Below are 22,718 nucleotides of genomic sequence, written 5' to 3' on the forward strand. Positions count from 1 at the left end.
CTGTCAGAAAAAAGGAGACAGTGAAGGTCATTTCTTATTGCTAAAGGGATTTGTACAACAGGAAGAACAATACTAAATATATATGCACCTAATGAGGGACCAGCAAAGTACTTAAAACAACTACTCATAGATTTGAAGAAAGACATCAATAGCAACACAATACTAGTGGGAGACTTCAACACCACTTTATCACCTCTTGATAGATCAACCAGACTCAAGCTGAGCTAGGACATACTGCATCTGAGGGAAGAAGTGGAAGAAAGGGACTTAGTAGATATATACAAGACACTTCATCCTCAAAAAGCTGAATATACATTCTTCTCAAGTGTGCATGGAACATTCTCCAAGATAGACCACATGCTGAGCCACAAAACATACCTCCATAAAATTAAGAAGATAGAGATTGTATCAACGATCTTCTCAGACCACAATGCGCTGAAATTAGAAATAAATCACACGCACAAACAGAAAACTAAATCAAACACCTGGAAATTAAACAGCTCTCTATTAGACAATGAGTGTCTTAGAAAGGAAATCAAAGAGGAAATCAAAAGATTCCTGGAAACGAATGAAAATGAGGACACGAGTTACCAAAACTAATGGGACACAGCAAAAGCTGTGTTAAGAGAAAAGTTTATACCTCTACAAGCATTCCTCGGGAAGGAGGAGCGAGCCCACATAAGCAACCTAACCTCAAAGCCTAAGAGCTTGGAGAATGACCAACAAAAGGAGCTAACAGGAGGAAGGAAATTATAAAACTCAGAGCAGAAATTAATGAGATGGAAACCCAAAAAACAATTCGAAAGATCAATGAAACAAAGAGCTGGTTCTTTGAGAAGAACCAAGATCGATGAACCTCTAGCAAGACTCACAAAAAAAGGGAGAGAGAAAACCCTAATAAACTGAATCAGAAATGAAAAGGGGGACATTACAACAGAAGTTACAAAAATTCAAAGGATTCTCAGAGATTACTTTGAGAATCTTTATGCCATGAAACATGAAAACCTCGAGGAAATGGATACAGTCCTAGACTCCTATAGCCTCCCAAGACTGAACAAGAAGACCTGGAATACATGAACAGACCTATTCTTGAGAAAAGACCTTGAACCTATTGATGGTTCAAGGAAATTGAAACAGTAATAAAAAGTCTCCCCAACTACAAAAGTCCTGGCCCAGATGAATTCACTAGTGAATTCTTCCAAACCTTTAAAGAAGACTTACTCCCAATCCTCTTTAAGCTTTTCCAGGAAATTGAAGTATCAAAAACACTTCCAAACAGTTTCTATGAAGCAAATATCACCCTGATACCAAAAGCAGACAAAGATACCACAAAGAGAATTACAGACCGATATTCCTGATGAACACAGATGCAAAGATCCTCAACAAAATATTGGCAAATAGAATCCAACAACTCATCAAAAAGATCATAAACCATGACCAAGTAGGATTCATCTCAGGGATGCAAGGACGTTTTAACATTCGCAAGTCAATCAACATAATTTATCATATCAATAAAAGAAATAATAAAAACCATCTGATTATATCAATAGATGCAGAGAAAGCATTTGACAAGATTCAGCACCTATCTATGATGAAAATTCTTAAGCAAATTGGGCATCAAAGGAACTTTCCTTAATATAGTCAAAGCCATCTACCAAAAGCCCACGGCAAGTATCATTCTCAATGGGGAAAAACTGAAAGCCTTCCCTCTAAGATTGGGCACAAGGCAAGGTTGCCCACTTTCACCACTCCTATTCAATATAGTACTGGAAGTCCTGGCCATAGCAGTTAGACAAGAAAAGGATATCAAGGGCATACAGATAGGAAAGGAAGAAGTCAAGTTATTACTATTTGCAGATGATATGATACTATACTTGGAAAACCCTAAAGACTCTATAGAAAAGCTCCTAGAAACAATAAGTCCATATAGTAAAGTGGCAGGCTACAAAATCAACACCCAAAAGTCCATGGCTTTCTTATATACAAATAAAAGAGAAGAAAGAAACATTAAAAAAAAAACAATCCCATTCACAATAGTACCTCAGAAAATCAAGTACGTTGGAATCAGCTTAACCAAAGAGGTGAAAAATCTATACAAAGAAAATTACAAAACACTACTTCAAGAAATAAGGGAGGACACTAGGAAATGGAGACACATCCCCTGCTCATGGATAGGGGGAATTAACATGATCAAAATGGCAATACTGCTCAAAGCACTATACAAATTTAATGCCATCCCTATCAGGATACCCACAACATTTTTCAAAGAAATAGACAAAACATTCCTGAAATTTATATGGAACAATAAATGTAGTGGGATTGCTTGGAGCACATAGACTAGAGACTAGAGACCAGCGTGGGACAATGAACTTTGTATGACCTGCACTGGGGGCTTGGGAGAGTCCTGTGCAGAGGGCCTCTTGAAAGAGGGGCCTTGAAGGTAAAACCTACCAGCAAGATAAGCAGGACACATCCTGCACGTACATACTTCTCGTGCTCTAAGTAACCTTGGGAATAATTTGACTTGGTATTTTTAATGAGAACATCTTGAGACAAACACAAAATATGTCTAACCCATGAGAACATCTTTGGACTTGGCTACGTGCCTGGGCCAAGGTATGTAAATAATATAAAACTGCTTGCTTGAGAATAAACGGGGCCTTCAGCCTCGATAGCTGCTGGTCAACACATCATCTCTGAGTCGGTGGTCTTCATTCCGGAGCTGGTCTCCGGCAGCTGGCGCCCCGAACAGGGACCCCCGAGACCCCCGGGGAAGATTTGAAGAAAAAAGAAGTAAGCGCTCGGTAAGTGGGCGCGGGGGAAAAAAAAAAAGAGAAAAAAAAAAAGAAGTAAGCGCTCGGTAAAGTGGGCGCAGAGAAAAAAAAGAAGTAAGCGCTCGGTAAAGTGGGCGCGGAGAAAAAAGAAAAAAAAAAGAAGTAAGCGCTCGGTAAAGTGGGCGCGGAGAAAAAAAAAAGAGTAAGCGCTCGGTAAAGTGGGCGCGGAGAAAAAAAAAAAGAAGTAAGCGCTCGGTAAAGTGGGCTCGGAGAAAAAAAAGAAGTAAGCGCTCGGTACAGTGGGCGCGGAGAAAAGAAAAGAAGTAAGCGCTCGGTACAGTGGGCGCGGAGAAAAAAAAAAAGAGAAGTAAGCGCTCGGTAAAGTGGGCGCGGAGAAAAAAAAAAGAAGTAAGCGCTCGGTAAAGTGGGCGCGGGGAAAAAAAAAAAAGAGAAGTAAGCGCTCGGTAAAGTGGGCGCGGGGAAAAAAAAAAAGAGAAGTAAGCGCTCGGTAAAGTGGGCGCGGGGAAAAAAAGAAAAAAAAAAGAGGAAAGAATGGGGCAAGCTTCAAGCAGCAGTCTTTTTATTCAAGTATTGAGAGCGTCCATGGAGGCGCGGGGAGTTACTGTCGGGCAGGGACAGTTAACCAGATTTATAAAATTTGTAAGAGAAATATGCCCTTGGTTCCCAGAAGACGGGACTATTAATATTGAGATCTGGAAAAAGGTCGGAGATCGGATTAGAGATCATTACAGGGCTAATGGCCCAGAGAAAACGCCAGTGGATGCGTTTAGTCTTTGGATTTTAGTAAGAGATTGTTTAGTGACTGATAGTGAAGCAGAAAAGTGGAGGCTATTATGCCGTGACGGATCTCGTAATAGCCTTCGGAGAATAAAATCTGACACTCAGATTGATAAAAACTTAGAGCAGAATGCTACTGCAGAACTTCATATTTATGACACCTCTGAGCAAGGATGTGAGGAGAGTAATAAACCTGTAATCCAGAAACTTTACCCTGCTTTACCTGAGGAAGTGAGTGAGGAAGAATGGCAACAATTCAATGACCAAGTAGAAAGTTGTAATGGGGAAATTATTGGAGCAGCTCAAACTATTTCGTTACTGACTCAGCTCAGGAACGAAATTCAGAATATTGCTGAAGCTGTACGAAGATTGCAGGAACCCTTGCAAGGGAATCCTGATTTTGAGAGAGCTTTTCAAAGAACCTTTCCACCTCTTAATGATGAGGAGGAGTTTCCTCCTACTCCCCCAGGAACTTTCCCTGAGCCATACAATTCTGAGCAAAAAGGGGGACCCCCTGAAACAAGAAACAATAAAACCATTGTAGAACCTCTCTCGAAGGTTCTTCCTTCTGCCCCTCCATTTTCAGACCCGATAAAAATTCTGGCTCCTAAAAAGGAGATGGGACCCATTGTCTCATGTGGTGCCCCAAAGTTACAGAAACTTGCAGGCGCCATTCAGCAAGCCGTCTCTCTACCTATGTCTGTGCCTAAAAGAACAGGCATGGATGAAATAATGTCTCCGTTACAATTGACATTACGTGAGGCCAGGCAAGCCGGAGAAACTTTAGACGGTTTTGAAGAAGCCAGACTGGCTTTCCCTGTAACTGAAGTGAATGGCCACAGACAATATCATGTGTTACCCTTTAAACAATTGAAAGAATTAAAAAGTGCCTGTGCTCAGTACGGACCAAACGCTCCTTTTACTGAGACAATTCTTTTCATGATTGCCCAAGAGGCTCTCCCACCTTATGATTGGAAAACTATTGCAAAATCTGTTTTAAATGGAGGGGATTTTTTAGCATGGAAGTCAGAATATGCTGACTTGGCTACCCGGCAAGCAACTATAAATCAGAGAAATCAGATTGGAATTGACTTTGATATGCTTACGGGAACAGGAGCCTACCTGACTCCCGACACTCAACTAAATTTTCCCGTCCAGTACTATGAACAGGTACGAGATATTGCAATGGGGGCGTGGAGAAAACTCCCTAAAGGAAAGGGCTCTCAACGTACGGCAGAGTTGTCAAAAATCAGACAGGGGCCAGATGAGCCATTCGCAGATTTTTGCTCTCGTTTAGTCCAGGCCGCTTCTAGAATGATAGAGGATGAAACTGCTGCACAAATTATAGTAAAGCAGTTAGCTTTTGAAAATGCTAACACAGCATGCCAGGCTGCTATTAGGCCATGGAAAAACCAGTCAAATCTCAGTGATATGATCAGGTTGTATGCAGATATAGGCAGTAGCTACATACAAGGCATGAGTTTTGCTGCTGCTATGAAAGGAGTGCCTCTGGTTAATATCGCGCAAAACCAATTCGGTCTCGGCTTAGGACGGAGAGCTATTGGTCCTCCAGGAAGTTGCTTCGGTTGTGGTAGAGCAGGACACCAAATAAAAAATTGCCCTCAGAGACAGCAACGGCAAGGACAGACGTCCCCCGGAAATCCTCCGGGGAACGGCGCTCCTGGGTTATGCCCTCGGTGTAAGAAAGGGAATCATTGGGCTAGTGTGTGCCATTCAAAAACTGATATTAATGGAAGGGCTCTGCAATCGGGAAACTTTTTTCGGGGCCCTCCCCGGGCCCCGAAACAAACAATAGGGGCAGTTCAACAAATGAGTGCAAACGAGAGCAATCCTCAAGAAATGTGCAGTCTCTTTGGAGAGCCACCCCAGGTAGTGCAGGCCTTGACCTCTCAGTGGCCAGCGATGTAATTCTCACCCCTGAAATGGGAAGGCAACTCCTTTCTACAGGAGTTGTTGGACCCCTTCCAGAAAAAATGTGGGGTCTATTGTTAGGAAGAAGTGGAATGACGATGAAAGGTCTTACTGTCCTGCCTGGTGTTATAGATCAAGATTTCACAGGAGAAATAAAAATTATGGCAGAAACTACACAGAGGGTATTATCTATCCCCGCAGGCACCCGAGTGGCCCAGTTAATTCTGATTCCTCTCTGCACCTCTACTGCGGCAATGCCTGAAGAGAGAGAGAATCGCGGTTTTGGATCTTCAGACACTTATTGGGTGCATTGGATGCAAGCCATTAGGGCTTCCCGACCTATGCGGGCCTTAACAATTGAAGGGAAATCATTTACTGGCTTAATGGATACAGGAGCTGACGTCTCAGTAATATCTAAGAGATTTTGGCCTAGTACATGGCCTGTGGTCCCTAGTTACACCTCCTTGCAAGGAATTGGGCAAACAACTGCCCCTCTACAAAGCACTGTAGTTTTAAAGTGGGTTGACAGCTCGGGAAAGACAGGACACTTTCAGCCCTACGTCGTAGAAAATTTACCAGTAAATCTATGGGGAAGAGACGTACTGGCTGGAATGGATTTAGTGATAGGTCACCGAGAGGATTTCCAGAGTCCCCCGAATGATAGCCATCCTCCTGAAACTTTGCAATCTTTTTAATGGGGCCTGCGTTCCTTCCTGCCCCGCACCTCCCACACGCAGACAAAATACATTGGAAAACTGATGATCCTGTGTGGGTGGAACAATGGCCCTTAACCAAAGAAAAATTAACAGCTGCCCAACAGCTGGTGCAGGAACAGCTTCAAGCTGGGCATATAGAGGAGACAACCTCTCCCTGGAACTCCCCGATCTTTGTTATAAAAAAGAAATCAGGGAAATGGCGCTTATTACAAGACCTTCGCAAAGTTAATGAAGCCATGTTTCCCATGGGCCCCTTACAACCGGGCCTTCCTCAGCCTTTTGCTATTCCAAAAGATTATCACCTTCTAGTTATTGATTTAAAAGATTGCTTTTATACTATTCCCTTACACCCTAAGGATAAAGAAAAATTTGCCTTTACTCTACCCACTCCAAATCTGCAAGAACCTAGTAAACGATATCACTGGAAAGTCCTACCGCAAGGAATGGCTAATAGCCCCACCTTGTGTCAAAAATATGTATCACAAGCCTTACAACGGACAAGGAAAACATACCCGTCCGCCTATATCATCCACTATATGGATGACATTTTAATAGCCCATGCCCAAGAAAATCTGGTTAACAAAATCTTTACCTTTATGCATAAAGAATTAAGGACTTTTGGATTAGTAGTAGCCCCAGACAAAATTCAAAAGCATTTTCCCTACTCCTATTTAGGATACATTTTAAATAAGGGCAGTTTCTCCCCTCAAAAATTAAAAATAGATACCACCGCTGTACGTACTCTAAATGATCTCCAAAAATTAACTGGCAATATTGCTTGGATCCGACCCTCACTTCCTGTTACTACAGATCAATTGATGCCCCTATATGAACTTCTGAAAGGAGCCACTAAACCTACAGAAAAAATTACCCTAACCAAAGAGGCTTTAGATAGTTTGAAAAGGGTTAATGAGGTATTAAGTAACAGTGTTTTGCAATATTGCGACTATAATTTGCCTGTATATTATTTAGTTCTAGCCTCCCCAAAGGTCCCCACCGGTATAATTTATCAAAAGGGAGTGCTACATTGGCATCATGGCTCCACTAATCCCAAGAAAAATTTACAGCCTTACTTTAACCTAGTCTCCTTATGTATCAAAGCTGGCAGAAAATTGTGCCGTCTTTATTTAGGCAAAGACCCTGACATTATAGTGCTTCCTTATACTGCCCAGCAAACTGATTGGCTGTGGACGTTTTCTGATGAATTTGCTATGTCTTTAGCCACCTTTGCAGGAAAAATAGAACACCACCTGCCAGCTGATAAAATAGTACAATTTATGGCAAAAACCCCTCACATTTTTTACAAGATTACTTCCCTATCCCCCCTTCCTGACGCCTTGTGCGTTTTTACTGATGGTTCCTCTAATGGAATGGCAGCTCTAACAGCTAGAGGGAAAACTCAACGATGGAATACTTCTTATACTTCAGCTCAGCAAACTGAACTTTTTGCCGTGTTGCAAGCCTTTTCACAGTTTTCTGAACCTATTAATATTTACTCAGATTCTCTTTATGTTGTACAAGCCTTACGTAATCTTGAAATAGTTCCTCTCCTGAAAGGCGCTCAGAAGAATATTCTTTCTTTATTTTCTCAGCTTCAACAATGCATATGGAATAGAAATGAACTTTTCTTTATTGAGCATATTCACAGTCACACCAACCTTCCGGGTTATTTACATACTCAAAATCAACTTACTGATGATGCTACCCGACTAATATCTCTTGTCACTACGCCAGTAAAGGCTGCGGCCCAATCTCATGAATTATTTCATCAATCTGCTCGCACATTACGAATACAATTTGGTATTACTAAAGAACAAGCCCGTGCTATTGTTAAAGCATGTACTGCCTGCCCTCAGACTCACCCCCTCCCTCCTTTGGGAGTCAATCCTCGTGGCTTACAACCTAATGACCTTTGGCAAATGGATGTCACACATGAGCCTTCTTTTGGCCGTTTAAAATATGTTCATGTTGCAGTTGACACGTTTTCAGGCTATGTCTGGGCAGCACCCCTGCCTGGGGAAAATGTAACACAAGTACAAAAATTTTTATTCCAATGTTTTTCTGTTATGGGCTATCCAAAGCATTTAAAAACTGATAATGCTCCTGCTTATACATCTACAGCCATGAAAAAATTCTGTGCTACTTTTTCTATCCAACATAGTTTTGGAATTCCATATAATCCTCAAGGACAAGGCATAGTAGAACGTGCTAACCGTACTATTAAACAGTATCTTTATAAAATAAAAAAGGGGGGAATAGGAATACTGAATAAATCCCCTCAAACTATTATATCTCATATACTCTTTATAATTAACTTCTTAATTTTTTCGGATGATCAATCCACTGCTGCTCAATGCCTATGGCAAGTACATAAAACAAAACAAACACATCCTTTAGTTTTATGGAAGGATGTAATCACTGGAACTTGGAAGGGCCCCGATCCCATTCTTATGTGGGGAAGAGGGTATGCTTGTGTTTTTCCAACAGACGCTGACTCTCCTATCTGGATCCCAGAACACCTCATCCGACATGCCGAGAACACCCAACGCCAAACTACGGCGTCGCATGGAGAGAATGAAATTGAATACCCACCAGAATGAAGAACTACGTCTGCAATGCGCCTTCTTGCTACTGCAAGTTGTAGCTTGGTGGTGGCTGATTTCCTGCCCTCGGATGGCCCGAGCTGAATTGCACTGGGCCTATCTTCCAAATCCACCCTTTTTGCATCCTCATACTTGGGGAGATTCAGATGTGCCGGTTTATGTAAATAACACCTGGGTTTTGGGATTTCCTTCCAGCACGCATATAATTCCAAAACAAGAAAATTATTCTTTTGCAGGTCTTAGCAGCCATAAGCCCCTATGTTTTTCCTTTGCTTCTTCTCCTTATTGCATACAGGTTCGTCGCATATATAATACTGATGATCACCCCACCACACCTGGTATTCATTGGGTAATGCAATATGCCTATCCGTATTTTAATTGCTCTCACCGTGGAATGCAAGGACATGTTTTACAAAATGTTAAGCTATGTGGACAAATTAACCATAACCCTAGCAAACCTGAATGGAGAAGTTGCCGAGGGAATTTCTCCGTCTGCAACACCGCTTGGGAAGTTTGTGACTGGGCACCATTCAATGACAGGTGTGAGTGAACCTGTAAACCTGGTTGGAGGAATATGGACTGGAAATAATAAGACTTTTCAAACATCCCTCTGGAAGCTTGTTGCATGTATGTCTCTTGTGACATTAGGACGTGCTGGTATCACCTCAGATGTAGAAGGACAGTATAACAGTACCAATGTAACTGTTCAAGCTTGTGTGCCCGAGCCATATGCCTTGATTATAGGAAATCTTACTGTTAGTATTTTAGATTCAGTATACAATGTATCCTGTTTTAGCTGTACCTTGACTAACTGTATTAGAGGAATTTCTCCTCACTCTACTATGTTAATTGTTAAACAACCCTCCTTTGTGTTATTACCTGTTAATCTGTCTGTTCCCTGGTATTCTGAGAAAGGAGCTATGCTTTTTGCATCTACTTTACAAGAATTAACTCGATCTAAGCGCTTTTTAGGTATGGTGATTACAGGAGTAGTGGCTTTGGTTACTATGATAGCTAGCACCACAGCGGCTTCCGTGGCTTTAGTGTCAGGCGTGCAAACTGCTGAATATGTGAATAATTTAGCTAGAAATGTTTCGCTTGCTTTTACCACCCAAGAAGATTGGGATTCTAAAGTGGAGCAACGTCTGAATGCTCTTTATGACACTGTCAATATACTAGGTGATGAACTTTTGCAACTAGAGACTCATACAAAATTAAGGTGCCATTATCAGTTTCCTTCAATTTGTATTACTTCTACAATTTATAATGACACTCTTTTTCCATGGCACAAGATAAAAAATCATCTATATGGTATTTGGCATGATACTAATACTTCATTAGATCTACTTTCCTTGCATCAAATGATAAAAAGTATTCAAGATGCCCCATCCTTAGATGAAACATTTATCCAAGAAGCTCAGGCGTTTGTACAAGCGCTTAAACAACAATTTCCCCCATTTTCTCATTGGCTGTATTCTCTTATCGGTATTGCTTCTGCTGTTTTGATCTTGATTGTATTCATCGATGTTAGTTGTGTTTGTCTCCGGGTGCTTCTAACTATGGCCAAAACTTCAGCAAAAAGAATTCAGAAACTGCAATTAGAAAATGAGGCGCGTTCCTTATAAAATAAAAAAGGGGGGACTGTAGTGGGATTGCTTGGAGCACATAGACTAGAGACTAGAGATCAGCGTGGGACAATGAACTTTGTATGACCTGCACTGGGGGCTTGGGAGAGTCCTGTGCAGAGGGCCTCTTGAAAGAGGGGCCTTGAAGGTAAAACCTACCAGCAAGATAAGCAGGACACATCCTGCACGTACATACTTCTCGTGCTCTAAGTAACCTTGGGAATAATTTGACTTGGTATTTTTAATGAGAACATCTTGAGACAAACACAAAATATGTCTAACCCATGAGAACATCTTTGGACTTGGCTACGTGCCTGGGCCAAGGTATGCAAATAATATAAAACTGCTTGCTTGAGAATAAACGGGGCCTTCAGCCTCGATAGCTGCTGGTCAACACATCATCTCTGAGTCAGTGATCTTCATTCCGGAGCTGGTCTCCGGCAAATAAACCCCCATGAATAGCTAAAGCAATCCTTGGAAAAAAGAAGATGGGTGGCATCACCTTCCCCAACTTCAAACTCTACTACAAAGCAGTAGTAATTAAAACAGCATGGTATTGGGATAAAAACAGACCTGCAGACCAATGGAACAGAGTTGAATATCCTGTCACAGACCTCCAAATATATGGCCACTTAATCTTTGACAAATGAGCAAGAAATGCAAAGTGGAACAAGGAAAGTCTTTTCAACAAGTGGTGCTGGGAAAACTGGATAGCTACCTGCAAAAAAAATGAACTCTGACCTCTGTCTAATGCCAGGCACAAAAGTCAGATCAAAGTGGATTAAAGACCTCAATAACAGACATGAATCTATAAGGTTCATAGAAGAAAATGTAGGCAGAACTCCCCATGACATTGAAGCTAAAAGCATCTTTAAGGACGAAACAGCACTGACCATGCAAGTGGCAGCAAACATAAACAAATGGGACTACATCAAACTAAGAAGCTTCTGCACTTCAAAAGAAACAGTGACCAAAATACAGAAAGAACCCACAGAATGGAAAAGAATATTTACCCAATACCCATCTGATAAGGGATTAATATCCAGGGTACACAAGACACTAGTAGAACTGTATAAGAAAAAAACCTCCAACCCCATCAAAAAATGGGGAGAACAAATGAACAGAATTTTCCTCAGAAAAGAAATACAAATGGCCAAAAGGCACATGAAAAAGTGCTCCACATCGCTAGTCATCAGGGAGATGCAAATCAAAGCAACAATGAGATATCATCTCATACCACAGAGACTGGCACACATTCAAAAGAACAAAAGCAACCAGTGCTGGCATGGATATGGGGAAAAAGGGACGCTCCTTCACTGTTGGTGGGAATGCTGATTGGTCCGGCCTTTCTGGAAAACAGTATGGACAGTCCTTCAAAAACTAGAAATTGAGCTTCCATATGACCTTGCAATACCATTTTTGGGAATATATCCCAAGGATACAAAAAAGCACAGTAGAAATGACATCTGTACCTATATATTCATTGCAGCATTGTTCACAATAGCCAAAATCTGGAAACAATCCAAGTGCCCTAAAACAGATGACTGGTTAAAGAAACTTTGGTACATCAACACAATGGAATACTATGCAGCTGTTAGGAGAGATGAAGTCATAACATTTGCTTATAAGTGGATAAACATGGAGAGTTTATGCTAAGTGAAATGAGTCAGAAAGAGAGGGACAGATATAGAAAGACTGTACTCATTTGTGGAGTATAAAATAACATCACATGAGGCTGACACCGAAGGACGGTACATACAAGGGCCAGGAGGATTGCCCCATAGCTGGAAGACTGTTTCATGAGTGGAGGGGAGAAGGCAGATGGAATAGAGAAGGGATCACTAAGAAAATGATGACTGGAGGAACCAGTTGGGATGGGATATGCATGCTGAAAGTAGATAATAGAACAAACATGATGACTTCTCAGTGTCTGTGTTGCAAGCCATAATGCCCAAAAGTAGAGAGAGAGTATGGGGAATATTGTCTGCCATGGAGGCAGGGGGAGGGTGGGAAAGGGGGGTATACCCAGATATCGGTGGTGGGGAATGTGCACTGGTGGAGGGATGGGTGTTTGATCATTGTGAGATTGTAACCCAAACATGAAAGCTTGTAATTATCTCACGGTGATTCAATAAAATAAAAAAAATTTAAAAAGAAGTAAATTTAAGATGATTTAAGTTTAAATATGGACTAAGGAAAGGAGAAATACACCTTTAGATGAAATTTCGCCCTTGAGCTGATCTCCTAGCAAGATGAGATCTTTGTCTTAAAAGAGGCTTCCATGAAAGGAAGGGCTTTTCATACGTTGATTGTGCTTTCCCACCTATGTGTAATTGCTACCCCCAACCATGAGGTGGAGCTCTTAATTGACTGGGAGACAGGAATGGGGGCAGAGTGAGACTAGCATGGGGGAAAGTAGGAGACTGGATTGAGTGAGGAGTGAGTCTAGAAGGGAGATGGAGAGTGGAATAAATGGCGACTGATCACCAACCAGCTTGGCAGCCCTGTTTTCTCCTTCATGCATCTATCGGAAGAGGCCAGTCAGGATGGGAAGATGCCACCTGACCACCAAACACATGCAGCAAGCGCCCACACGCTTTGTGAACACGGAGTTCCCCTGTGATTGGGTCTTGGACAAATTCAGATGGGGAATCTAACATCAGAAACCTAAGACCGACACAAACGTTTTAGACTGAAGAAAAGTTACAAATTGATTCTGTGAGGAACTAGAGTGTTAGAGTGTCTGGTGGGCTGGCACCAGACTCAGAATCGGTTATGCCACATGGCTTCCTGACATTGCTAGGCTGGCTCCAAAGAACACGAGCGCTGCGGGGGTGACCTGGAATATCATCTGCAGTAGTCCCAAAGAGCATTTCATCCTTGAACCTTCCAGTGAATTGCCAGTCTTGTTGGTCAAGAATCACTGGTGGAAATCCAGGGCCTCCTGAGCCCCATCTGAGGGCCCAAAAACAACAAAAAGAATTGCTCAGGGGCTGGAAAGTTAGTGGGTAGGGCACTTGATTTGCATATTGCTAATCTCTGGCATCCCATATGGTCCCCTAAGCACCCCCAGGAGTGATCCCTGCATGCAGAAGACAGGAGTAACCCATGACTCTTCCCAGGTGTGACACACCCCTCACACCTGCACTCCCTTAAAAATTTTTTTAAATTGTTCATTTACATATCAATACCCTCCAAGTACATCATAAAGTTCACATTGGACTCTACCTGTTTTATACACATGAAATCATCTAACATCATGACCTACTCAAAGTCAATCAAAGACTTCTGTACCTGTTAGCCTTAACAACTCGCTGACATCTCATTCACTGGGCACAGTGTTTGTGCTTCTTCATTTGTGTGAAGATTCACAGACCAGTCACGTGGCCCAGTCTTCAATGTACTGGGCAGGCCACTGTGAGATCCAACATTGCAGGGAACTCTGTGACCAGGAGTGGGGACACCCGATAACTCCAGAAAGTTCCCTCACAAGTGCAAACGCTGGAAATGCTTGTTCTTCCCCTCTGTGTTGTTGTGAGGGACAGAGTTGCGCAGGCACCAAAGAGAGCACAGGGCAGGGTTTGCACTTGGGACACGTGCCCTGCCTGAGCTACCAAGTAGAGTCTTATACATGTAAGAGTTGACTTCATCATCATAAGTTCTTAAATGTGTAATATTGATACAAAGAGGCTCCAAACTCATGGCTTTATTTTGTTTGTGAAAAACTACCAAAGCATCTTGTCCTTTACAGAGAAAAAGATCAAGCAAACTGGATTTCAAAGAGGTTGGGGGGGGGGCTGGAGTGATAGCACAGCGGGTAGGGTGTTTGCCTTGCACGCGGCCGACCCGGGTTCGATTCCCAGCATCCCATATGGTCCCCTGAGCACCGCCAGGAGTAATTCCTGAGTGTAGAGCCAGGAGTAACCCCGGTGCATCACGGGGTGTGACGAAGAAAGAAAGAAAGAAAGAAAGAAAGAAAGAAAGAAAGAAAGAAAGAAAGAAAGAAAGAAAGAAAGAAAGAAAGAAAGAAAGAAAGAAAGAAAGAAAGAAAGAAAGAAAGAAAGAAAGAAAGAAAGAAAGAAAGAAAGAGGTGGGGAGGAGGGGAAGAAAACAACTTCAGGAATTTAGAGGAGCATCCTAAGTGGGGGTGGGATTTTTTTTCTGTATTTCCCAGGATCCTGGTGACCTCTGAAGCTCAGACCTGGACATAGGAGAGGATGACATCCCCGGAAATCTCCAGTATGTCCACCATGGTAGCCAACTCACGATGTTCATAGTCAAAGTTATGTGCTGGCCATTGGCAAATACCTTGAATTTATAGGTGCTGGCGTGGATGGACAGCTGCAAGAGAGGGACAGGTGTGAGACAGGGCAGGACACATACTTGAAGGGAAGGGAAGGAGAGCTGGACTCACATCAAAGTACTGTCCTGGAGCAAAGGGATTGTAGGAAATGCTCCTCTCCTCGGACCCCCAGGCACCCTTTAGGAAATTGTTCCGCATGACAGCCTTCTCATCCATGCGCAGGTTGATGTGCAGGGCTACATCCCCTCTGGTTCCCACATTGAAGTTGATATAAAATCTGAAAGTAGAGAGAGACGTGGGAGTCAGAACCTGAGGGTACAGTACTGGCTGCCCCATGGTAGGAGGCGTGGAGAATTGGGTTCAGAATCCCATCTCCACTTGGGGTCTGTACCTGTGGACTGAGAGGGGGATGAAGCCACTGACAATGATGGTTCTGTTGGTGTTCAGTCCCCCATGAAGTTTCTGCATATATGGCATAGGCTGTAGGGTGAGAACATGGGACCCATGTCACCAAATTTGGAAGCGGAGGTCCACTGTGAGAGCATGGTACCACTCCCTCTAGGGACATATCTCCACCTCCCACCCTCTCCCACCTCTTGCCCAGCCCCCTCTTACCACTCTACTTCCTCCAACAGGACACCCCTAGGTACGGGTCCCCACCATCAGTTCATACTAACCCAAGATCACCCCTCATATAGTCTGGCCCCACTGGCTGTCTTACCGGGTAGAGATTGGGGGTCCCTCCATGGCCTGTCCAGCAAGGAAGAGAGAATACAGAAGAGTCAGCAAATGTTTGCAGCAAATCACCAGATGCAGGTGTTCCTTGGGGTGCTGAGTTACAAAACTGGAGAGCTGGCCTCATGGACCCCCCTCATTCTAAGCCCATAACTCCCATGCCAATAGAGCCCTTCAACTTACAGGTAGGTTACCTGTCAATCCGAGAGTGACTCCAGGACACTATATAAAGAGAAGACAGCAATAATTAGGGCTCTTGAGCTCCTCAGACACTGAACCCACTTAAGGGGAAATCTATGACCCTCAGCAGGTCCTTATGAAGAATGCCATAAAAGCCACAGGCATCTGTGGGAACAGAGACAGAATGACTACCCCAAAATAAGACCTAGAGGAGATGAAGGACACCTCCCAGGACAACCCCCACCTCATCATCCATGGGAACTCTGGAGTCAAGGGGTGGCCCCAGATGCCTTATCAATAAAGGAGTCTCATCCTGACTAAGCCCCAGTGCTCGGTGAGAAACTTCTTTAGTTCTTCTTTGTTTGGGGAACCACACCTAGTGTTTGGTGGAGATCAATTCCCAGCTCTGTGCTCAGTATAGTTCCTGCTATTGCTCCAGGGATCATGGGGTGCTGGAAAGAGAACTGAAATGTGTGCATGCAAAGTACAAGCTTCATATTCAGGGGACCCTGGGTTTGAACCCCAGCTCCACATGGTTCCTTGATCACATTCAGGTGTGACCCCTAAGTGCTAGATTTGGAATAGTTCCTGAGCTTTGCTGTGTCTGACCGCCCCTCCCCAAAAAATAAAAAATAAAAAAAACAAGAAAAGAAATAAGAGCCTTTTAATTTTTGTCCCCACCTAGACTTCCTGCTGTGACGGGACCTTCCTCAGTTCCTCTCTTTCCCTCTACCTGAAGCCCATGCTGAAGTCGCTCTCCTCAGGGTACAGCCCCTGACCCCTGATCACCTCACCTCTAACCTCAACCTGCTTCTCCCTCCAGAGCCTCCCCAAGGCACCTGGAGTCCTTGAAACCAGACACTCTCTCCGCACCCCCAACCCCTGTCCAATGGGTCTATGCTCCATCCACCAATCTCCCTATCTTTCTCTTACTTTCTCTCTCACCTTTCTCTGGCCTCTTCCCTCCCCCCTCCATCTCTCTCTCTCCTCCCCTTTCCATTTTTTCTTCCCTCCCTTTTGTGACGGGGTTTCCCATGCACTGTTCAGGGGTCCCTGGGCCACTCTCAGCAATACTTGAACAAACAGGCTGGACTCTTCAGTTCTTGGGCCCAGCTCTACTTTAGGCTTCCTCTGAGGTGAAACTGGGAGGCATCCGGTGCCAAGATTGAGCTAGGGACTCACCATAAAGGCCTGTGTCCCAGTCCTTTGCATCTTCTCCCTGCACCTTGTTCTGTTTTGCCTTCTACTTTATTTTCATTTTGGTGGTTTTGGTAACATCCAGCAGTGCTCTGGTATAGCTCCAGGCTCTGTGCACAGGGATCATTTCAAACAGGGTACAGGGAATACTTTGGGTGCTGGGGATCAAACCTGGGTTGAATGCATGCACATTACCCCTTATGTCTCACACTTTAAACCATTCTAAAATCTCTTTAAAATATTTTATTTGTGGCTGTAGTGATATCACAGCGGGGAGGGCGTTTGCCTTGCATGTGGCAGATGCGGGTTCGATTCCCAGCATCCCATATGGTTCTCTGAGCACCGCCAGGGGTAATTCCTGAGTTCAGAGCCAGGAATAACCCCTGTACATTGCCCAGTGTGACCTAAAGAGCAAATAAATAAGTAAATAAAAATGAAAAATTTTATTTGATAGGGGCTGGAGTGATAGCACAGGGAGTAGGGTGTTTGCCTTGCACGTGGCCAACCCAGGTTCGATTCCCAGCATCCCATTTGGTCTCCTGAGCACCGCCAAGGGTGGTTTCTGAGTGCAGAGCCAGGAGTGACCCTGTGCATAGCTGAGTGTGACACAAAAAGAAAAAATGAGTTTTATTTGATAGCAATTTTTTGATGATTAAGATCATTATTTTTGATAATTTCTTATTAGGATAATTATTCTGCACTGCTAAGGACCCAGGACCTCTCAAGGAAGGCAAGAGCGCTACCACCCGGCTACCTCCCTGGCCCTGGTTTCTCTCCTAAACTATATTGATTTTCCAGGACAGGGATTGGAACATTGGTACTTTAAGGGTAAAATTGATCTTCAGTCAGCCTCCTGGATTCGGACATTCCCATGAAGCTCAGATTGCACCTGCCACCAGCACCCAAGGGAGCTTTTTCTAGTCTCTATGCAGAGTCTCTGTCACTGCTGGCTCACCTGCATTGCTCAAGGAAGGGATCCACACCAGGCAACTCGGCAAATCAACCAGTGGGAGGGAAGGAAAGAGGAGAGATAACCAATGATAGAACACTCACCTCAGAGGAGGTGGGACAGCTGCCAAGGAAGGTCACTGATTGAAGGGTCATGTCCCCATCCACATACAGGTGGGTGACTTTCTGGATGGGGGTCTGGTGCCCAAACTCATAGAAATAATTTCTGTTCACCAGCACCTGAAGGGCAAAGGTAATGAAGACCAGAGGTCGTGAGTCCCAGAGGGACTCAGGGAAGTACAGACAGGAAGAAGGCATGGGGAACTATTCAACTCGGGATCAAATCTGAGAGAGAAAGCTGGAGACCCAGAGTCAGGACCTCGGGTTCCACAAGTTTAAAATCAACTTGTAGTCAGAGGTCAGTTCCGTAGGAGAGAAGATGCTTTGCCTGAGTGAAGTCCTGGACATCAAAGGAGAATTAATGAGGATGCAAAACATGGTCTGAGAGTGAGTTTGGGAGAACATCAAGCCTGAATCTGGTTTGGACATAGAGGTCTCACTCTAACACAGACTGTGTCACCTTGACTAACCTCTCTGAACTTCTCTGAAAAATGGTTGAGGAGAACAAGAGGGGCATAAGGCTAGGGTGGGGCTCAGCAGTGAAGCGCATGTCTTACACGTGTGAAACCCTGAGTTGAATCCTGTTCTCCACAGTCCCCCTGAGTCCCTATCATTTCAGGGTACCTGCAACTGAAGGGCAAGCCCCAGATGTCATAGCCACAAAATGGAAGGAGGGGAAAATAAAAACACAAACAGAAAACTGGGGATGGCAGGTACCTCCAGAGGCTGGAGCTCAAACTTGTGTTCACGAGTTCGGGGGGAGCGTTTGATCTTCCCCCCAACATGGCACCCTCCCTTTGCAGTATACCAGGTGTGTCCCCTCACAACAATCAACATAGTTAAGCAATAAATGAAGTTCGGAACTGAGGAAAGGGTCGGTTGAGAGGAGGCAGCTGACTCTGACCTTGTAATGTCCCTGCATGACCATCACCAGCATCTCGAAGCGCTCAAACGAGATATTCAAACGAGCAATGAAAATAAATTATCTAGCATCTGCCCCTGGCAGGTAGGCCTGAATGGTTGTGGGAAATTTCAAGCAAAACATAATGCCCCAAATTAGAAAGGGAATATTGGGAAAATTACCTACCATAGAGGCAGGGTGAGGACTGGGATGTGGGTGGAGGAAGGTGTACACTGATGGAGGGATGGGTGTTTCATCATTGTATGGCTGAAACTCAAACATGAAAGGTTTGTAATTCTATCTCATGGTGATACGATTTTAAAAAAAAAGTAATGTGGAGTTTATGCCCAATTCAATCAACTTAATCAATGGCTGAGCAAATAGCAGTACTCTTACATTATTTTTTTTTTAATTTCAAAAAGCAATTTCTTGACCCATTTTTCATATAAAAAAGGGCAGGGAAAAGAGGCTCATGCAGGTTGAAAAACGTGGGATGAAGTTCCCAAATTGGCAATAGGGTTAGTTTTACCCCCGGATCAGTCCCTTCCTTCCTCAGCGCACATCAGTCTCCTCCCTGCCAGGATCAGATAACTGGAGCAGATCGATGAACTGTATATGTTTGTACATCCATGTATGTGTGTGTGACACCCCTCTGTCTATAGTAAATTCATCTTCTTTTCTGTGTGTGGAATGCTAGAATGTTGGAACCAGGTTGAAATCAGTAGTAGAAATCATTAGATCAAGGTTACACAAAGGTTTCTAATCAGAATGTTGAGCCTACAGAGAAATTGAAATTCTCAGCCTAGATCTCTTACTGTAAAAGGTTCCTGATCCCTGAAATTCTCTCGGCTCCAGAACCTGGACAATTTAGAAAGGGCAGGGAGCTAGAGTCGAAAACAAAGGTAAGAAAAGAGCTTTGTGAGATAGGGCAGAGCTTTACCTTTTAAGCCTCAGCTAATTTTAATCAGAAATTAGGCTGTTTGACAAACCACAGAGAGGCACATTGTTGCTGTTCCAGCGGGGTTGGTCACTGGCCCACCCGAGGCGAACTGAAGGTCCCCTGCGTGCACTCAGGACTGAATCACTGTCCCCCCTCCTTCTCCCCCAGCTGGCTGATGGCGACAGACAAACGAAGGAGGGAACGGGGACGAGCAGGCTGGTTGGTAGTCAGTGTCTGTTTATTCAAGTCTCATAGTGATAGTCATAGAGAAATCATGAAGGATGAAGGGTTTGGGGGTAGCAATTACACATAAGTGTAATATTCAATAGGTGTGGTTGAATCAAAAACCAAATGAACAGATGTAAAGCCCTTCCTTCAGGGGAAGTTCTAGGAGACTAATTCAAGGACAAATTCTCATCTGGGCGTTAGCACTCTAGATTCCGCTAGGAGATCCATGCAAGGGCGGAATTTCATCTAAGGGTATGTTACTTTCCCATTTCCTTAGCCAGTATCCATTTAAACAATATTCTTAAATTTACTTCTTAGAAAAAAAATTTTTTTTGCTTTTTGGGTCACATCTGGCGATGCACAGGGGTTATTTCTGGCTCTGCACTCAGGAATTATTCCTGGCGGTGTTCAGGGGACCATAAGGGATGCTGGAAGTCAAACCCGGGTCAGCCGAGTGCAAGACAAACGCCCTACCCACTGTGCTATCGCTCCAGCCCTGAAATTTACTTCTTAATAATATTTCTCATCATTTTGTAAGGACACAGAGAGACAGAGTTTGTTCCATGACCGTGCTCTTAACTTATTGTACTTTTCATGGTTCTTAGCCTGTCCTTTTTCGATGCCAGGGGTGATTACGGCTTGCCCTGGGTCTATCCTTGTCCCTCGGAGGGACCCCCATTTTGGGATGTTAGAAACTAAAGGTAACTGAAGCTTAAATCGTATAAATATAATGGGTGCCCAGGAATAAATGTTATTCAGAGTCAACTAACTCCCAAGTTAACTATCTTCCTGTATCTATACTAAATGGTCTAAAATAAACTATGCAAAGGACATAAAGGAAAAATAAAAACACTATCTTTTTTCTTATATACAAAACTCATAATTTTACAAAATGTATTTTGTAAAGCTTTACCTTATAAGGTAAAGCTGTGCCTTATCATATATACAAAATTTTTCTGATATACAAAATATACAAAATTCAGAGTCCTCAGAAGAATTTGCCTTTACAAGTTACAGGGTCTGATTTGGAGAGAAAAATGATTAACAGATAGGGGAAGAAGAGCACAAAAAAAAGGTTAAAGATAAATGCAGAGGATTGGGAGTGCCTGATAGAATTGAGTGTGCCTCAGGAGCACTGTAGTGTGAGTAAGTCAGTAAGCCTAAGATCAATGAGGGGAGAGAAAGCACAAACCAAGGCAATTCAACAGTACAGAAGCCACCAAAATTAAATTAAAGAAATTTTTCTTGTGCTTTCATAAACATTGGCAATTGTCTAACACTGATATGTCTAACATATTTGTTTTATTTCTGCATAGGATTATTAGAATATCTGACCTAGAAATAATGTGATTTGAAATAATGGTGATGCATAAAAACAGGTTCAAAGAGTAATGGTTTAGTTTAAAACCATTAAACTGTTTCTAGAGTTATAAAATTTGTTGCAGGGCGCTGGAGTGATAGCACAGGGTGTAGGGCGTTTGCCTTGCACTCAGCCAACCCGGGTTCCATTCCCAGCATCCCATATGGTTCCCTGAGCACCACCAGGAGTAATTCCTGAGTGTAAAGCCAGGAGTAACCCCTGTGCATTGCCAGTTGTGACCCAAAAAAAAGCAAAAAAAAAAAAAACTTATTGCAAAACTTTCATCCTACCAGTGCTCAAAAGATACCAGGCTTTCGGGGCTGGAGCGATAGCACGGTGGGTAGGGCGTTTGCCTTGCACGTAGCCAACCTGGTTCAATTCCCAGAATCCCTTATGGTCCCCAAGCACTGACAGGAGAAATTCCTGAGTGCAAAGCCAGAAGCAACCCCTGAGCATCGCCAGTTGTGACCCAAAAAAGAAAAAGGAAAAAAAAAAACAGGCTTTCCTGCTGGAATTCCAGACCAGCTTCAGAACTTCAAAAAAAAAAATAAAGGGGCCGGAGCAATAGCACAGTGGGTAGGGCATTTGCCTTGCACGCGGCTGACCCGGATTCAGTCCCCGGCATCCCATATGGTCCCCCAAGCACTGCCAGGAATAATTCCTGAGTGCAAAGCCAGGAGTAACCCCTGAGCATCGCTGGGTTGTGGCCCAAAAAGCAAAAAAAAAAATTTTTTTAATATAAATAAATAAAAAATAAAGTGAACTACTTTAACATTCAAGATGCTAGGAACAGGCCCTTTGGCTTTAAGGCCTTCTGAGTATGAATAATTGGATGATAACTCTAACTGCTTTATATCTATGAAATCATCTAATATCATGGCCTACTCAGTCATTCAAAGACTTCTGTACCCGTTAGTCCTAACAACTCCCTGGTATCTCATTCACTGGGCACAGTGTTTGTGCTTCTTCTTTTGTGTGAAGATTCACAGACCAGACACCTGCCCCATCCTTTGATATGCCAGGCACATCACTGTGAGATGAAATGGTGCATGCTAGGTGAAATGATTCAGAAAGAGAGGGACAGACAAAGAAGGACTGCACTCATTTGTGGAGTATAAAGTAAGATCACATGAGGCTGACACCCAAGGACAGTAGATACAAGGGCCAGGGGGATTGCCCCATAGCTGGAATACTGATTCATGAGTGGAGCGAAGAAAGCATATTGAATAGAGAAGGGATCACTAAGAAAATGAAGGCTGGAGAAACCAGTTGGGATGGGATATGCATGCCAAAAGTATATAATAAACCAAACATGATGATCTCTCAGTGTCTGTGTTTCAAGACATAGTACCCAAAAG

General features: G+C 43.4%; 1 pseudogene; it reads right to left on the bottom strand.

Moving 5' to 3' along the window:
* Nucleotides 1-14,643: 14,643 nt before the first annotated feature.
* On the bottom strand, nt 14,644-22,238 carry LOC101552508 (galectin-4-like; annotated as a pseudogene).
* Nucleotides 22,239-22,718: the final 480 nt, after the last annotated feature.

The sequence above is a fragment of the Sorex araneus genome, chromosome 8 (assembly GCF_027595985.1).
Source record: "Sorex araneus isolate mSorAra2 chromosome 8, mSorAra2.pri, whole genome shotgun sequence".
Classification (NCBI taxonomy): domain Eukaryota; kingdom Metazoa; phylum Chordata; class Mammalia; order Eulipotyphla; family Soricidae; genus Sorex; species Sorex araneus.